Raw genomic sequence first — 15,440 nt, 5'->3', positions numbered from 1 at the left:
GGCGAGAAACGCACCCGGTTTGTCACCATGTTCACAGAATTTAAACTTCGTCTATTTAAGAGCTCTACCAATTTTGGCAATGTCCAGAGACTGAAGCTCCTTCTGGGTGGCCTCCAGGACTCTTAATGTACAAGGTGAACACAGAACTAAATAAACCCCCATCCAACCTTTTTACCTAACAGAAAAACCATGAAGAAAAAAAAATTTCTCCCAAGCCTGAAACCCCTTGAGTTGGAAAGACATCGGGACTCAAGGGGATGGACAACACCAAATAAGAACTCATAACCAACCCACATCAGGAACCAAACCAAAGTAAACCATGTCAGGGAAAGTGAACCCACCCTCCACAATTTGGTTCCAACCAGAAAACCCACCAACCCATCCCAGCACACCCTCCTCCCAACTCTACAAGTTTTAAAACCATCCATTCCAATAAAGAAAAAGAAAAAGGACCCCTCTGCCATAAGGGTAACAGTACAATAGCTTTAACAAGTACTGAAAAAAAGGGAAATTAAAATACAACTTAAAAATTCCAGGAGTAAAAGAAAAGTTAACTAATGAAACAAAATGACATAGTATAGCAGAAAAATTGGTAAGCAAAGACAAGCTGCATAGTATATATATCCTGAGTGACAAATGAAAATGGCACATAGCGCCATAAGAACTGAGGTGCAGTAAGAAACAACAGTGATAAAAAATATTCATAAACAGCAAAAGATAAAACGAGTAGACGTATAATTGTCAAATATATTAATTCCCATTGCCGACAAAAAAAGAGAGGAAATGAAAAACTGAATGCTATATGGCAATAGTCACTTACAATTCAAAGATGGCCATATAAATGTGGAAATCAAAAGTTGCTAAAATTTTAAAAGCTCATATAATTTTGGGTAGTTGTAAGATTCACTTATATGTGGTTTGTTTATAACTGCTCTTAAACTATTAAAAGTGATTTAATGCCCATCAGGTTTTTAATCATTGGTCCTCTCTCTAAATATATTTTTTTCTTTTTCTTTTTTTTCAAAATTACATTTAGAGTAATAACTTCATTAACATAAACCATCTACACTTATCTTAAGTTAGTCAGGTGAACAATATGCAGAATTCATGCCCAGAGAGACGCTCATGCTGAAATGCCTTGCCCGACATAAATCGTGTTTCAAGAAACCTCCTTACTCTTAATACCGCTCAAGCCCCTGAGGAACAGCAATTTGTACCCTGGTTGAAAAATCCTGCTTCTTATCCAGAGCTAAAGACAGTGGCTACTAAAGCCACTCAAGCCCCTGAGGAAGGAGGTTTCTCGAAACATGATTCGTGTCAGGCAAGGCAGAACAGCGAAAATAATAGAAAACGGGTTAATTAACAGAAGGTAAGCGAGAGCTCAGTCAACATGTGTCTGCCTTCTTCAGAGCACGACCGGAAGTCTTACAGAAGGTATCTGAGAAAGTCCCTCATAACAGACTCCTCAGGAAACTGGGAGGTCATGGAATCGGAGGCAATGTTTTATTGCGGATTGGTAACTGGATAAAAGATAAGAAAGAGGGCTGCACTAAATGGTCAGTTTTCTAACAGGAAAATGGTTGTTAGTGGAGTGCCCTAGGAGTCTGTACTGGGACCTGTGCTATTTACCATATTCATAAATGATGTGCAGAAAGGAATAACAAGTGAGGTGACCAGATTTGCAGATGGCATAAAATTGTTTTGAGTCCTTAAAACAGCAGTAGGATTTGGTGAGACTAGAGACTTGGTATCTAAATGGCAGATGCAATTTAATGTGGACAAGTGCAAAATAATACATGTAGGAATCCCAACTACAAGTACATGATGCTGGGTTCCTTGTTAGGAGTCACCAGGAAAAGGACCTTGAAGTCCTTGTGGAAAATGCCTTGAAATCTTTGGCTCAATGTGTGGCAGCAGTCAAAAATTTAAAATAGAATGTTAGGAATTATTTGGAAAGTAATAGAGCATAAAACTGAAAATATAATAATGCATTTGGATAGATCCATACGCTGACATAAAAAAGGTACAGAGAAGGGAGACAAAAATGACATAGGGGACAGAAAAGCTCCCTTCAGAGAAAGGCTAAAAAGATTAGGGCTCTACAACTCAGAAAAGAAAGAACCAAAAGGGGATATGATTGGAATTTATAAAATCATGAGTGGGGTGGAAGGGGTAAACAGGGATGGTTATTTACCCTTTCAAACAACACTAGGACTAGGGAACACTCCATGAAACTAGTAACCAGCAGATTTAAAACAAATCTTAGGAAACATTTTTTCACTTAGTGCACAATCAATCTATGGAATCTGTTGCCAGAAGACAAGGTCAAGGCCACATACAGGTAGATCAATGTTGCTCATGCAAAAAACGGTCCCATACACACGTATACGGGCTGCGTGCAAGCAACGCGAATGTTAAGAAACCAGGAAGTACGTGTGTATAAACCTGTGCGTGTATGAAGAATAAGGAGGCAGAAAAGGGGCAGGGCATGGATATTCCGGTATGGGGCCAAGACTTAACACGTGTAACCCTGAATTCTGCAAAGGCTGAATATGGTAATGTGCGCCATGTTAACTGCGTAACTTTACTACTGGTCCTGATGAGGCACAAGTTCGGAGATTTTGAGCTGGGGAGAGGGAGAGAGAGAGACTCTTTTAGAGAGACAATTTGACACTCTATATATCTCCCATTCTAAGAGAGGCGTTTTCAACTCAGGGTGGATTTTGGAGGGGGGCGGAGTTACATTGGTTTGCAGACTCTTGTAACACTGCCCCTCCCCCCAAACCCACCCTGAGTTGAAAGTGCCCCTCTTATAGAGGGAGATATATAGTGTCAGATTGTCTCTCTTTCGCCCTCCCCCCCCCCACAAACCCGCTGACAGCCGCCGCTCCTGTCCAAAAAGAGGCACTAGGGACGCGCTAGTGTCCCTAGCGCCTCTTTTTACCGCGAGCCCTAATTTAAATAAATTAATTTACTGAATTGCGCGCACAGGAGAGTGTCCTGTGCGCACGCCAAGAGAGCGGGCACTCGCCCGCTCTCCCGTGATTTTTACTATATCGGCCCGATAAGGGGAAACCAAGGCAGGGGAACAGAGAAAGAAATCAATATGCGTGGATATTTTAAATGATACGCATGTACTTGCACGCACGATATAAAATTAAGCGTATCTTGGCTCGCATGCCCAATACATGTGTTTATGGGCACACGCATGCTCCTTTTAAAATTTTCTTGATAGTGGGGTTCAAAAGAGGATGGACAAGTTATTGATGGAAATGTTTGTCCACAGTTATTAGCCAGATAGACTTGGGAAAGCCAGAGATTATCCTTGGGAGTGTGGTACAAGAAACAGATCAAATATTGGGGACATATTCAACCTGGACTGGCCACTGTCGGAAACAGAAATATGGGTTTGATGGACCATGATCTGACCCAGCATGAGGACAAAATATTAATACAGCAGTGCTACTTATGTGCATCTAGTAGCACTATATAAATAAGTAGCGGTAGCTATGCTTTCAGCAAATTACTTATTATTTTATCAATGCTGTACAAGAAAAGGAGGATGAAAAGAACAAAACATAAAAATAAGAAGTTATACAAGGAACCCAAAATAACAAAGTATAGAGAGTGGTTGGTAACTAGCTCGTTTCTTATGTTTTTATGGCATAGTGGTAACATGCATGAAATTACTACTACCCTAAGCAGCTTGCTGGGCAGACTGGATGAATCACTTGGGTCTTTATCTGCCATCAACTATTACATTATTATGTTACTTTTTATCAAGACTCAGAAAAAGGTGTCAATTAGAGTTTTTTTCATTTTAATTGATGTATACTTATGTCCATTAGAGCCTGAACTGAAACAACAATTGCATTACGCATAAACTCTGTTTATGTTTATGTTTTCGGTGGTGCGCCGCTGCCTCGTCGGTTTCCTTCTCGCGGCTCCTCCCTCTCACTCACGTCCAGCTGGGCAAGATGTTCCGGTGCAGGAAGTGGGACCAGCAGCCTGGGCTCGCGCTCTCCTCAAGCGCCGCCGCGTCGGTTTTCTTCTCGCGGCTCCTCCTTCTCACTCATGTCCAGCTGGGCAAGATGTTCCAGTGCAGGAAGTGGGACCAGCAGCCTGGTCTCGCACCAAGAAATTGATTTTAAGGAAAAATACATTTGCAGAGGTGGTTTATACAAATCATAAAATAGCATAACACGTTTTGGTTAACCATTTTGAAAGCTGTAGAGTCACAGTGTGGAACACTACAGATAGGATGCTATTAAGCAGTATTCAGCTGGCAGAGTGCAGAGCTATGTTAGCGCCTCGTTGTATACCATTAGAAAGGCATCTCAGCTTGCCACCTCAGGTGGGTACTTTCAGAAAGATTAATGGAGTGTCATTTGCTTAATCATTTTGAATTCCAGGAATCCACATTAAGATATATTTTTTCTGAGAGCAATGACAGCAGATGTATAATTTAACACTCAGAAAAAGATTTTCAAGACATTATTACAGCATTTTTACAGATTCATGATAAACAAAAACTACTTATTAACAGATTATTTCAGCAATTAGATTTAGTCCACAGATGAATAAGTCTGTCTACATGAAAGCAGCTGTATTTAGCTGTTAATATAGCAGCGTCATTTGTATCTATACAGTGGTAAGTAGTGGTAGCTATGCTTTCTGCACATTACTTATTATTTTATCAATGCTGAACAAGAAAATGAGGATAAAAAAGACAAAACATAAAAAGAAAACATTTCACAAGGAACTCAAAATAAATATAGAGGGTGGTTGGTAGGTAGCTCAATGGTAAACCTTGATAGGGACAGACAAGTGAGGAATGGTTTATAATGATTACAGTATTAAGGAAGCAGAGGGAACCATGAGCTGGGGTTCTAGCAGTTGACACCAAAAGAGTGGTGTTGCTTTGAGTCATAATGTAAAGGCAAACTTGTTGGTACCGACAGTGAAAGAAAGGGTACAACAAGGAAAAATGTGCAAATGAAGGAGAACACTGAGGGCCACAAGAGTCAGATGAAGTGAGGCCTGCACCGATCATAGGTGGTAAAAGGGGAACTAACATTCAGGCCGATACAGTAAAAGTCACGGGAGAGCGCCTGCTCTCCCAGCGCGCGCACAGGCCACTCTCCTGTGTGCGCGATTCAGTAGTCAAATGAGGGCCCGCGGTAAAAAGAGGCGCTAGGGACACTGGCTTGTCCCTAGCGCCTCTTTTTTGACAGAAGCGGCGGCTGTCAGCGAGTTTGACAGCCGACGCTCAATTTTGCCGGCGTCCGGTTTCTGAACCCGTGGCTGTCAGCGGGTTTGAGAACCAACGCCGGCAAAATTGAGCATCCAGTTTTCAACCCGCGAGCCGTGGGTTGATTTAACTTTTTTTTTTTTATTATTTTTTACTTTTGGGACCTCCGACTTAATATAGTCATGATATTAAGTCGGAGGGTGTACAGAAAAACAGTTTTCACTGCTTTTCTGTACACTTTCCAGGTGCTGGCAGAAATTAAAGCCTACATCTGGGTAGGTGCTAATTTCTGAAAGTAAAATGTGCGGCTTGGCTGCACATTTTACTTAGTGATTTGCACGGGAATAACTAATAGGGCCATCAACATGCATTTGCATGTTGCGGGCGCTATTAGTTTCAGGGGGGGTTGGCTGCGCGTTTTCAACGTGCTATTATCCCTTACTGAATATGGGGTAAAGCTAGCGCGTCCAAACGCGCTAGCCAGTCCAAACAGGCCAATACAGTACAGTGTGCTCCGCCGGAGCACACTGTACTGTATTGGCCTGAATGACTGTAGGCTGACTTGGCTATATTTCCTAGCTAAGTGGAGGAGGAGGAGGAGGAGGAGTGATGTTCAGGTAGTCAAGCTCATAAGACTGAGAAGTGTGAGATATCCCTAGTGCAGTGAGTGGGTGGCAATTAGGAAGGGTAATAACCCCAGATAGAACAGAGTTGGCAGTCAAGTTTGAATGGCTGACAGCTGGGCAATATCCTTAGCTACAGTAGCACAGGCAGGGGCAAATGGGTATCTATTATCTTTTTCTCCTATGTATAGTTTACTGTGCAAAGACACAACCCTATGAAACACTTTTTGTCAACTATAAGTGGTGTTATTAACATTTTCAATAAATTTGTCATTTTAGCACAATAGTACAAACAATAATTCGATGCTTCCTTGCCTATTAGACTTTTTATAATGTGCTTTTAATGCAGCTTAATTGGTTTAGTGATTCTTTACCTCCTAGCAAATAACCAAACTTGAAATCAGTTAAATAATTTCTAAAATTAAGCCTGCCACACAACCATGTGATCCAATCCCAGCAAATTCTTTGAAGCTGGTAAATGAAGTAATCACCCCAACAATAGCAACAATTATCAATCTCTCGCTCTCAAAAAGACTGATCCCAAATGGGACAAAACAAGCAGTGATAAAACCAATCCTTAAAAGCAAAAGGTAGAACTGATGATTAGGACAACTACCGTCCAATATCCAACCTGCCTTTCCTTTCAAAAATACTTGAAAAAGCAGTGCTACAACTAGAAAACCACCTAGAAGACCATGACATCCTACATCCTAACCAATTCGGATTCAGAAAAAAATAATTCAGCTGAGACTTTACTCCCCATACTACGCAGGTTTAATGACAATGTATCCTATATTCTAGTGCTAATAGATCTAACAACAGCCTTCAACATGGTGGATTATACCCTGCTTTACCAAAAGCTGAGAAAAATTGGATTAGATGGCAGAGTCCTCCAATGGTTCTCTTCATTCCTATCTAACAGGACATTCCAAGTAAAACTGGGAAACAATATTTCTGACACCTTCCCCATCAATACAGGTGTCCCCCAGGACTCAGCACTCTCGGCTACCCTATTCAACATTTATATGCTTCCTCTGTATAAATTACTAATGGAAAGAGGAATCACCTTCTTATATGCAGACGACATTCAGTTCTACATTTCATTCGACTCCTCTTTTGAAAAGACAGCATCGACACTCGCAAAATATATGAAGGCAGTATAGCTAGAACTCTCTAATCTAAAACACTCAATATAAAAAAAAACAAACTCATCTGGTTAAGGAGAAACTCCCCCATTGTTAAACCGCCATCACTAAACCTGCCTTCTAGACTTCATAGACTGAAACCATTACTAACCACTGAAACCATTACTAACCACAGAAGACTTCCGTACAGTTCTACAATTACTAATTTTCTCTAATATTGACTACTGCAACTCCCTATTCCTAGGACTCCCAATTAGCCAATTAAAAAAACAACTTCTACAAAACGCTGCAGCAAGATGTAATGGGAACCAGGAAATTTGATCACATCACACCCTCACTTATAGCACTGCACTGGCTACCGATACAATACCGAATATACTACAAAGTTGTAACTTTAATCTCTAACATCATACAAAACGATAACCCAGGACTAACAGGTATGACACTTCAACCATACACTCTTCAATTAACCCTAAGGTCCCAAAACAAAGAACTATTAGCAGCACCTACGATCCAGACCACACACTTGTCACAGATAAGAGATTGCATGCTCTCCATAGCAGGCCTTAAACTATGGAACTCACTACCAGAGACAATATGACCGATCCCAGATAGAAAGACATTCAAACATGAACTAAAAACCTGGCTTTTTAAAAATGTTTATAACCTAACAAATTCTATAAGAATGCTGTGTCAACAAGAACTTACAGTTTAACTTGAACTCACTCTAAATGCAAAGTTAACAATTACAAGAATAAAAAACAATATCAAATAATAAGAGAACTAACTCATGACAACTTCCCTACAACCTTGTAAATCACTAAACAGATTCCCTATCCTACTAACCTTTTGTACCCTTCCTCAATTGAGACATATAAAAACATCACCCCAGATTCATATGACCCTATAAAGTTCTTCCAATGAATCTGTATTAAACAAAAAATGTACCTTACAAAGTGTATGTAATACCAAAATGTATTTTACTATAATATGTGTTAGACCAATATGTGTTACACCATAATGTAATGACAAAGAGGACAAATGTTACTTTTGTAAACCGTTGTGATCTTCACTTGGAACGATGGTATATAAAATAACTAACTAACTAAATAAAGGTCCTCTGCTTTCTGGAATTCTTATACTATTTTTGCCTCCATCACTTCCATTGGAAGTTGTTTTTTCACTAAATAATTCTAAAAAACTGAAAATTTAAAAAGTGTTATTCATGAAATCAGGAGGTTTTTCTGACCAAAGATTAATGAATCAATAGAAACAAGTAACCTGCACATGATTTGCTCTTATCTGAGGTCTTTTCCTCCTTTTTTTATAATAGTGTGACGAGGTTAAGTATTTATTTTTGTCAGGACACTTTTATGTTGAATGTAAGTGAGATTTTGTTGTGTTTGGCTGTTCCATACATCCAGTAGCAGTAGGCAAGGTGGGAGAACCAAACTAGTCAAAGCACCAACAATACCACTAACACCATTGACCCTCCCCTTTGCGGTAGATGCAAAACCTGTGCTCTCTTGCTATCTATATTTGTTTTTATACACCCATCTTTGCATAAACCCCTTCATCTAGAATTTTCTACTATGGGGGTCATTTATGTGAACTGCCACCCTGCTCTCTGTTATACATTGGCAAGCCTTCACGCATGATCCACAAGGTACATATATGAACATTGCTCTTGCCTACACGTCGTCTGAAAAATGGCCCCCATCCAACATTAGATAGAAGCACAACACAGCTCTGATGAGCTTATCTTTTTTGTTATTAATAAATGTGTTCCCGCTTCTCAGGGTAGCGATTTTGCTCACTTCCTCCTCTACTGGTAGCAAAGATGGATCTATACTTTGAACAATTTCCCCCATGGACTTAATTCTGAATGGATTGGTTGGTTTTCATGTAATGTTCCTCTTTTCATTTTTGTCATACATTGTTTTACTTTCTCTTTGTTCTCATATTTCTTTGATTGACATATTAACCACTCCCCTTTGCTCTGACATTCCCTGATTGATATCTCTAATCATGTGACTCTAGTTTTGGTGCTCTTTCATCTGTTATTTAAACCTTCTTATTGGAAGTACTGCCAAATCGGGCTTTTCTTTCGAATTCTTGTCATCAGGGTTGATTTGAGTGGATCTAATATTATTATTAAAAAATGTTTGTTTAAGAAGTACTTTTCACTATGTTTACCCTAAAGAAAGTTCTTTACCATGGGTGGTTTCAAACATGCTATAAACCTTAGCCTACCTAATATATTAATACTTATGGCTAACTTAATTATAGTTGGTCGCAACTTCTGGAAATTTCCCTCCGTTTACCTCTGAAGCAGGTTCTGCTCCAAAGGTGGCATCTGCTTGGTAGAGGAATGTAGGAAGGACAAGGTAGCCACTGTTCGGATCTCTTCGGAAGCCACTAATGACACCACTGCCCATGATGTCGCCTGTGCTCTGATGGTGCGCTTGGAACCCAGCAGATGCCTGTCTGCCCCTATTTTACAGAGAGATAGATTTTAAGCTTGATATCCCTGTGGGGTGAAGGGGCTTCTTCCTTCCGCAGACCTCCATAAAGTACAAACAGCCTGTCTTTCAGAAAGGGTTTGTAACCTTTAGATACCTTAAGAGTATACACCGTACGTCCAATAGGTAAAGTTCAGAGCTTCTATTTTGTGACCTGTCATCTTTGAAAGCTGGAAAAGATACTATCAGATTCAGCTGAAACAGGGTCATAACTTTGGGCAAAAAGGAAGGTATCGATGGGAAGGTGACTGAATCTGAGAAAAATACTAAGCAGGAGTCCCTGCATGACAGAGCCTGTAAATCAGAGGTATGTCTAGCTGAACAGATGATCATTAGAAAGGCATTCTGTAAAGAAAGATCCTTTTAGAGATGATTGTCTTAATAGCTCATAGGGGAGCCCTATTAAGGCCTTAAGGACTACATTAAGAGGCATTGCAAGATCAATGGCCTAAAGGGGAGTCTGATACACTTGGCCTCTTTAAAGAAACTGACTATGTCTGGGTGTGCAGCTACCTGCAAGTTTTTAATTGGCCCACTATAGCAGGATACGGCTGCTAAATGTACCTTCAAGTAACTAAGGGATAATGTCTTGTCTAATCCTTTCTGGAAAAAATTTAAAATGCACACAATATCTGCCTTCCAGGGAGGAACCTGGAAGGCAGAAATTTTCAAACATGCACCAGATCTGAATATATACTAAAAGCTTTTAGCATGATCTCGTGGATCATGGCCCTAGTGGGCCATTTTTGGTAAGAAGAACTAGTGCTGTGGGAATGACTATGGAAGAGTGGCTCTTCCTAAAAAGGTGTGCTCTTTCAAGGGCCAGGCCACAAGACAAAATGGAGATAGGTCTTCCACTGTGATTGGGCCCTACCACAACAACCTGAGCTCCCTGGGAAAATATACCAATGTTTCTGCCAGTAGCCTTATCAAATCCGCATACCATGGTATCCTTGGCTGGTCTGGGGCTATCAAGATTATCATGGACAGATGGGACTCTATTCTTTTCAGTGTCCTCCCTATCTGACAGTAACCAATCCATGTTATTAGGAAATAGCTGGAAGATCATAAAGAGTATGTATGCTCATTCCCAGGATTAAATGGTGGCTTTCCAAAATCTATCTGGCTAATAATGGTTTATGCACATTTTCTCTATTTGTCCAAACCACTTTTAAACCCTGCTATGCTAGATGCCTGACTCATATCTGCAGTTTGATTGTGTGCTTGAGTGAAAAAATGTTTTCTCCAATTTGTATTAATCTGCTACCTGCTAATTTCATGGAGTGTTCCCTAGTTCTAGTACTATTTGAAAGGTAAACTACACTATGTCAAGCTTTGCTGCACTCTCACTCCTCCTCCATGTACATTGGAAATCCTGCACCCCATGTGCTGATCTACAAACAAATTAGGGAAAAGGAGGGCATGCACATAATAGAACAGCAGAAAGTGAAGAATCATGGAACTAATATTTCCATTTGGCAGACTTTTACTTTCATAAATGTGGTCTCGCCTTCTAAAACATATACACTGTAATCTTAATAAACTATGAAACAGGTGTGCTTTGTAAGCTAACTATTATTGTGGTCCTAAAGCAGCACTTTGTATGTCTAGTAACACTGTTGAAATAATAAGCAGTAATAGTAGAAAGAACATAAGAACAAAAGAAAATGCCATACTGGGTCAGACCAAGGGTCCATCAAGCCCAGCATCCTGTTTCCAACAGTGGCCAATCCAGGCCACTGTTGTAGTAGTAGTAGTAGTAGTAGTAGTAGTAGCAGCAGCAGCAGCAGCAGCAGCAGTAGCAGTAGTAGTAGCAGCAGCAGCAGCAGCATTTCAGTTAAAATGACTCAAAGCTGAAATGCACCTTACAATTTATTATATACAGTGGCTTGTAAAAGTCTTCACACCCCTGTAAATTTTTCACATTCTATCTAAAAAATACAAAACAAAATGTATTAAAGTAGGACTTTTTTTCATTGATCTACACAACATACAATATCTTTTCATCATGAAAAAACAATTATAGAAATATTACAAAAGTAATTAAGAACAAAAGACCAAAAAGTCTTGATTGAATTTGAAGCATAGGTCAAAGTTTGCCAAACGAGCTGCCAAAATAATTCTGGGATAATGTTATTTAAAGGTAAAGATTGGAAGAAATCTATAAGAGAATTTGTGGGCAGACCCTCCCAGTCTGGCCACTAGATAACGCTATCCCTGTCCTTATAATACACTTGGTTAGGAAGTCATCCATACCCGTCAGTCCCTCCCACCTGGAAGTCCTGATTGGATGACTCAGTGCTATTTAGCCCAGTCATTTTAAGACACCGTGGGATTCAATTAGAGAGATGTCAGAGAGCAAGATATATCTTTTCCACACTCTGGACAGAGAGGATAGGAAAGGGGGAGGAGTGGCTCTTTATGTCAGAAACAATATCCAAGCATCTGAGCTGCAAGGAAGATGGGGCAATGAAGAAGCACTATGGGCCGACCTAAAAAAAGATGGGGCATCCATTTTTATTGGAGTGGTTTACAGGCCTCCAAACCAAAAGGAAGAGCTGGACAGAGATCTGGTTGAAGACATCCAAAAGATAGGAAAGAAGGGAGAAGTGGTGATTGTTGGAGACTTTAATATGCCAGATGTAGACTAGAGAATCCCATCTGCAGAATCTAACAATAGTAGAGAATTGTGAATGCCCTGCAAGTAGCTTTGTTCAAACAAATGGTAATGGAACCCACGAGAGAAGGAGCTATACTCAACTTTGTGCTCACTAATGGAGATAATGTCTCTGATGTCCAGGTGGGCGCCCACCTCAGCACCAGTGATCATCAAACGGTATGGCTTAATCTCACAAAAAGGATATGGAAAAGAAGCACAAAACCCAAGTTTTGCAGTTCAAAAACACGGACTTTGATGAAATGGGGAAGTACCTGGGGGAAGAACTAGTAGGCTGAGAGAACAAGAGAGATGTGGAACAACAGTGGACCAATCTAAAAGGAGCAATTACCAAGGCAACTAATCTATATGTTAGAAAAGTAAAGAAAACCAAAAGAAAAATGAAACCTATCTGGTTCTCAAAGGAGGTGGCTGACAAAATAAAGGCTAAAAGAACAGTGTTCAAGAAATATAAAAGATCCCAAAGGGAGGAGCACAAAGAAGAATATCTGGTAGAACTGAGGGAGATGAAGAAAGTAATCAAGACGGCAAAAAGTCAAGTGGAAGAGAGGATTGCCAAAGAGGTAAAGAGAGGTGACAAAACATTTTTCAGATACATCAGTGAAAAGAGAAAAGTTCAAAGTGGTATAGTGAAATTGAAAGGTGGAAAGGATCAATGTGTGGAGAGAGACGAAGAAATGGCAGAAATATTAAACGAATACTTCAGTTCTGTGTTCATTAAAGAGGACCTTGGAGAAGGACCATCGCTAGTTAACTGGAGGGGAATGGAGTAGAAGTAACTCCATTTACAGTAGAAAATGTATGGGAAGAGCTGGGGAAACTGAAAGTGGACAAAGCCATGGGGCCTGATGAGGTTCATCCCAGGATACTGAGGGAGCTCAGAGATGTGCTGGCGGGTCCGCTGTGTGACCTGTTCAATAGATCCCTAGAAACAGAAGGGGTGCGAGTGATTAGAGAAGAGCGGTGGTGGTGGTCCCGCTTCACAAGAGTGAGAACAGAGAAGAGGCTGGTAACTACAGACCGGTTAGCCTCACTTCGGGTGGTGGGAAAAGTAATGGCGTTCACTGTTGAAAGAGAGAATAGTGAACTATCTACAGTCGGGAGAATTGATGGACCAGAGGCAGCATGGATTCACCAGGGGAAGATCCTGTCAGACAAATCTGATTGACTTTTTTGACTGGGTAACCAAGGAATTGGATCAAGGAAGAGAACTCGATGTCATCTACTTGGATTTCAGCAAAGCTTTTGATACGGTCCCGTACAGGAGACTGGTGAATAAAATGAGAAGCTTAGGAGTGAGTGCTGAGGTGGTGGCCTGAACTGCAAACTGGTTGACGGACAGAAGACAATGTGTGATAGTAAATGGAACTCTCTCTGAAGAGAGAGCGGTTTTAAGCGGTGTACCACAAGGATCGGTGTTGGGACCGCTCCTGTTCAATATCTTTGTGAGTGACATTGCGGACGGGATAAAAGGTAAGGTTTGTCTTTTTGCGGATGACACTAAGATCTGCAACAGAGTGGACACGCCGGAAGGAGTGGAGAGAATGAGACAGGATTTAAGGAAGCTGGAAGAGTGATGGAAGATATGGCAGCTGAGATTCAATGCCAAGAAGTGCAGAGTCATGCATATGGGGAGTGGAAATCTGAATGAACTGTATTCGATGGGGGGAGAAAGGCTGATGTGCACGGAGCAGGAGAGAGACCTTGGGGTGATAGTGTCTAATGATCTGAAATCGGCGAAACAATGTGACAAGGCGATAGCTAAAGCCAGAAGAATGCTGGGCTGCATAGAGAGAGGAATATCAAGTAAGAAAAGGGAAGTGATTATCCCCTTGTACAGGTCCTTGGTGAGGCCTCACCTGGAGTACTGTGCTCAGTTCTAGAGACTGTATCTCCAAAGAGACAGAGACAAGATGGAGGCAGTCCAGAGAAGGGCGACCAAAAAGGTGGAGGGTCTTCATCAAATGACTTATGAAGAGAGACTGAAGAATCTAAATATGTACACCCTGGAGGAAAGCATGAGGAGAGGTGATATGATACAGACTTTCAGATACTTGAAAGGTTTTAATGAGCCAAAGACAATGACAAACCTTTTCCGTCGGAAAAAAATCAGCAGAACCAGGGGTCACGATTTGAAGCTCCAGGGAAGAAGACTCAGAACCAATGTCAGGAAGTATTTCTTCACGGAGAGGGTGGTGGATGCCTGGAACGCCCTTCCGGAGGAAGTGGTGAAGACCAAAACTGTGAAGGATTTCAAAGGGGCGTGGGATACTGTGGATCCATAAAGTCTAGAGGATGTGAATGAAGAGAAGAGGCATGGGGGTGGCTTGCGGGAATGACGGCTACTACCTGGAGATTAATATCCCTATTCAGTAAACATACACACAGTTAATGCGACACCACACTGCTCTATGCTTCAACGGCAAGAGGAAATGTGGAAAAAAGGATTTGCATCCACAGAAAAGCAAGGGAGTATCTTGCTTGTTACGGCGGTTACTACCCAGAATCAATTAAGCCTGATACTTCACTTGGAATACATATCCAGCGCAGCTCACTGCATCAACGGCAGGGGGGAAATGAAGAAAAGAGGATTTATATTCAGACAACAACCAATAAGGACTGAATTGCTCAGGCTGGGTAAACAAGCGTGGGAGTAGCTTGCTTATTACGGTGGTTACTACCCCTAAACAATTAGCAAGATACTTCACTTAGATGCAGCACCAGCACTGCTATCTATATTGATGGCGGGGGTGGAAGCGAAATAGAACCAAAAAGTAACTTATAAGGGCCAAGAGTAACAGCTAAGTATGAAAAAAATAAGTGCGAAAGCTTGCTGGGCAGACTGGATGGGCCATTTGGTCTTCTTCTACTGTCATTTCTATGTTTCTATATGGTAAGGCCTCCAAGTCTCACCCAAAGGAGTTTCTTTTAGAAGTGACACTCCCTGCCTGAGAGTTCTTCCCCTATTTACAGAGAGATAGATTTTAAGCCTGATTTTCCTGTGGGGTGAAGGGGCGCCCTTCAGGGGATCAAAGACCTGTGAGCCTACTGTACTCACTAGAAGGCCAATTCAATAAACTCCACGAGAGAGCCGGCGCTCCGAGGCGAGTGCCCGCTCTCCCGATGCGTGTCCAGGCACCTCTCTCGGGCACACGATTATTTATTTAAATTAGTGCCCACGTTAATAAGGAGATACTAGGCACACTAGCGCGTCCCTAGTGC

The 15,440-nt window shown here is 41.2% G+C and overlaps 1 protein-coding gene across 4 annotated transcripts in view; it reads right to left on the bottom strand.

Moving 5' to 3' along the window:
• Window positions 1-15,440, bottom strand: part of NSMCE2 (NSE2 (MMS21) homolog, SMC5-SMC6 complex SUMO ligase) — a 583,410-nt gene that overhangs the window by 218,783 nt on the left and 349,187 nt on the right. The window lies entirely within an intron of this gene.

This window comes from Rhinatrema bivittatum, chromosome 2, assembly GCF_901001135.1.
Source record: "Rhinatrema bivittatum chromosome 2, aRhiBiv1.1, whole genome shotgun sequence".
NCBI lineage: Eukaryota > Metazoa > Chordata > Amphibia > Gymnophiona > Rhinatrematidae > Rhinatrema > Rhinatrema bivittatum.
This window is presented reverse-complemented; position numbering and strand designations above follow the sequence as displayed.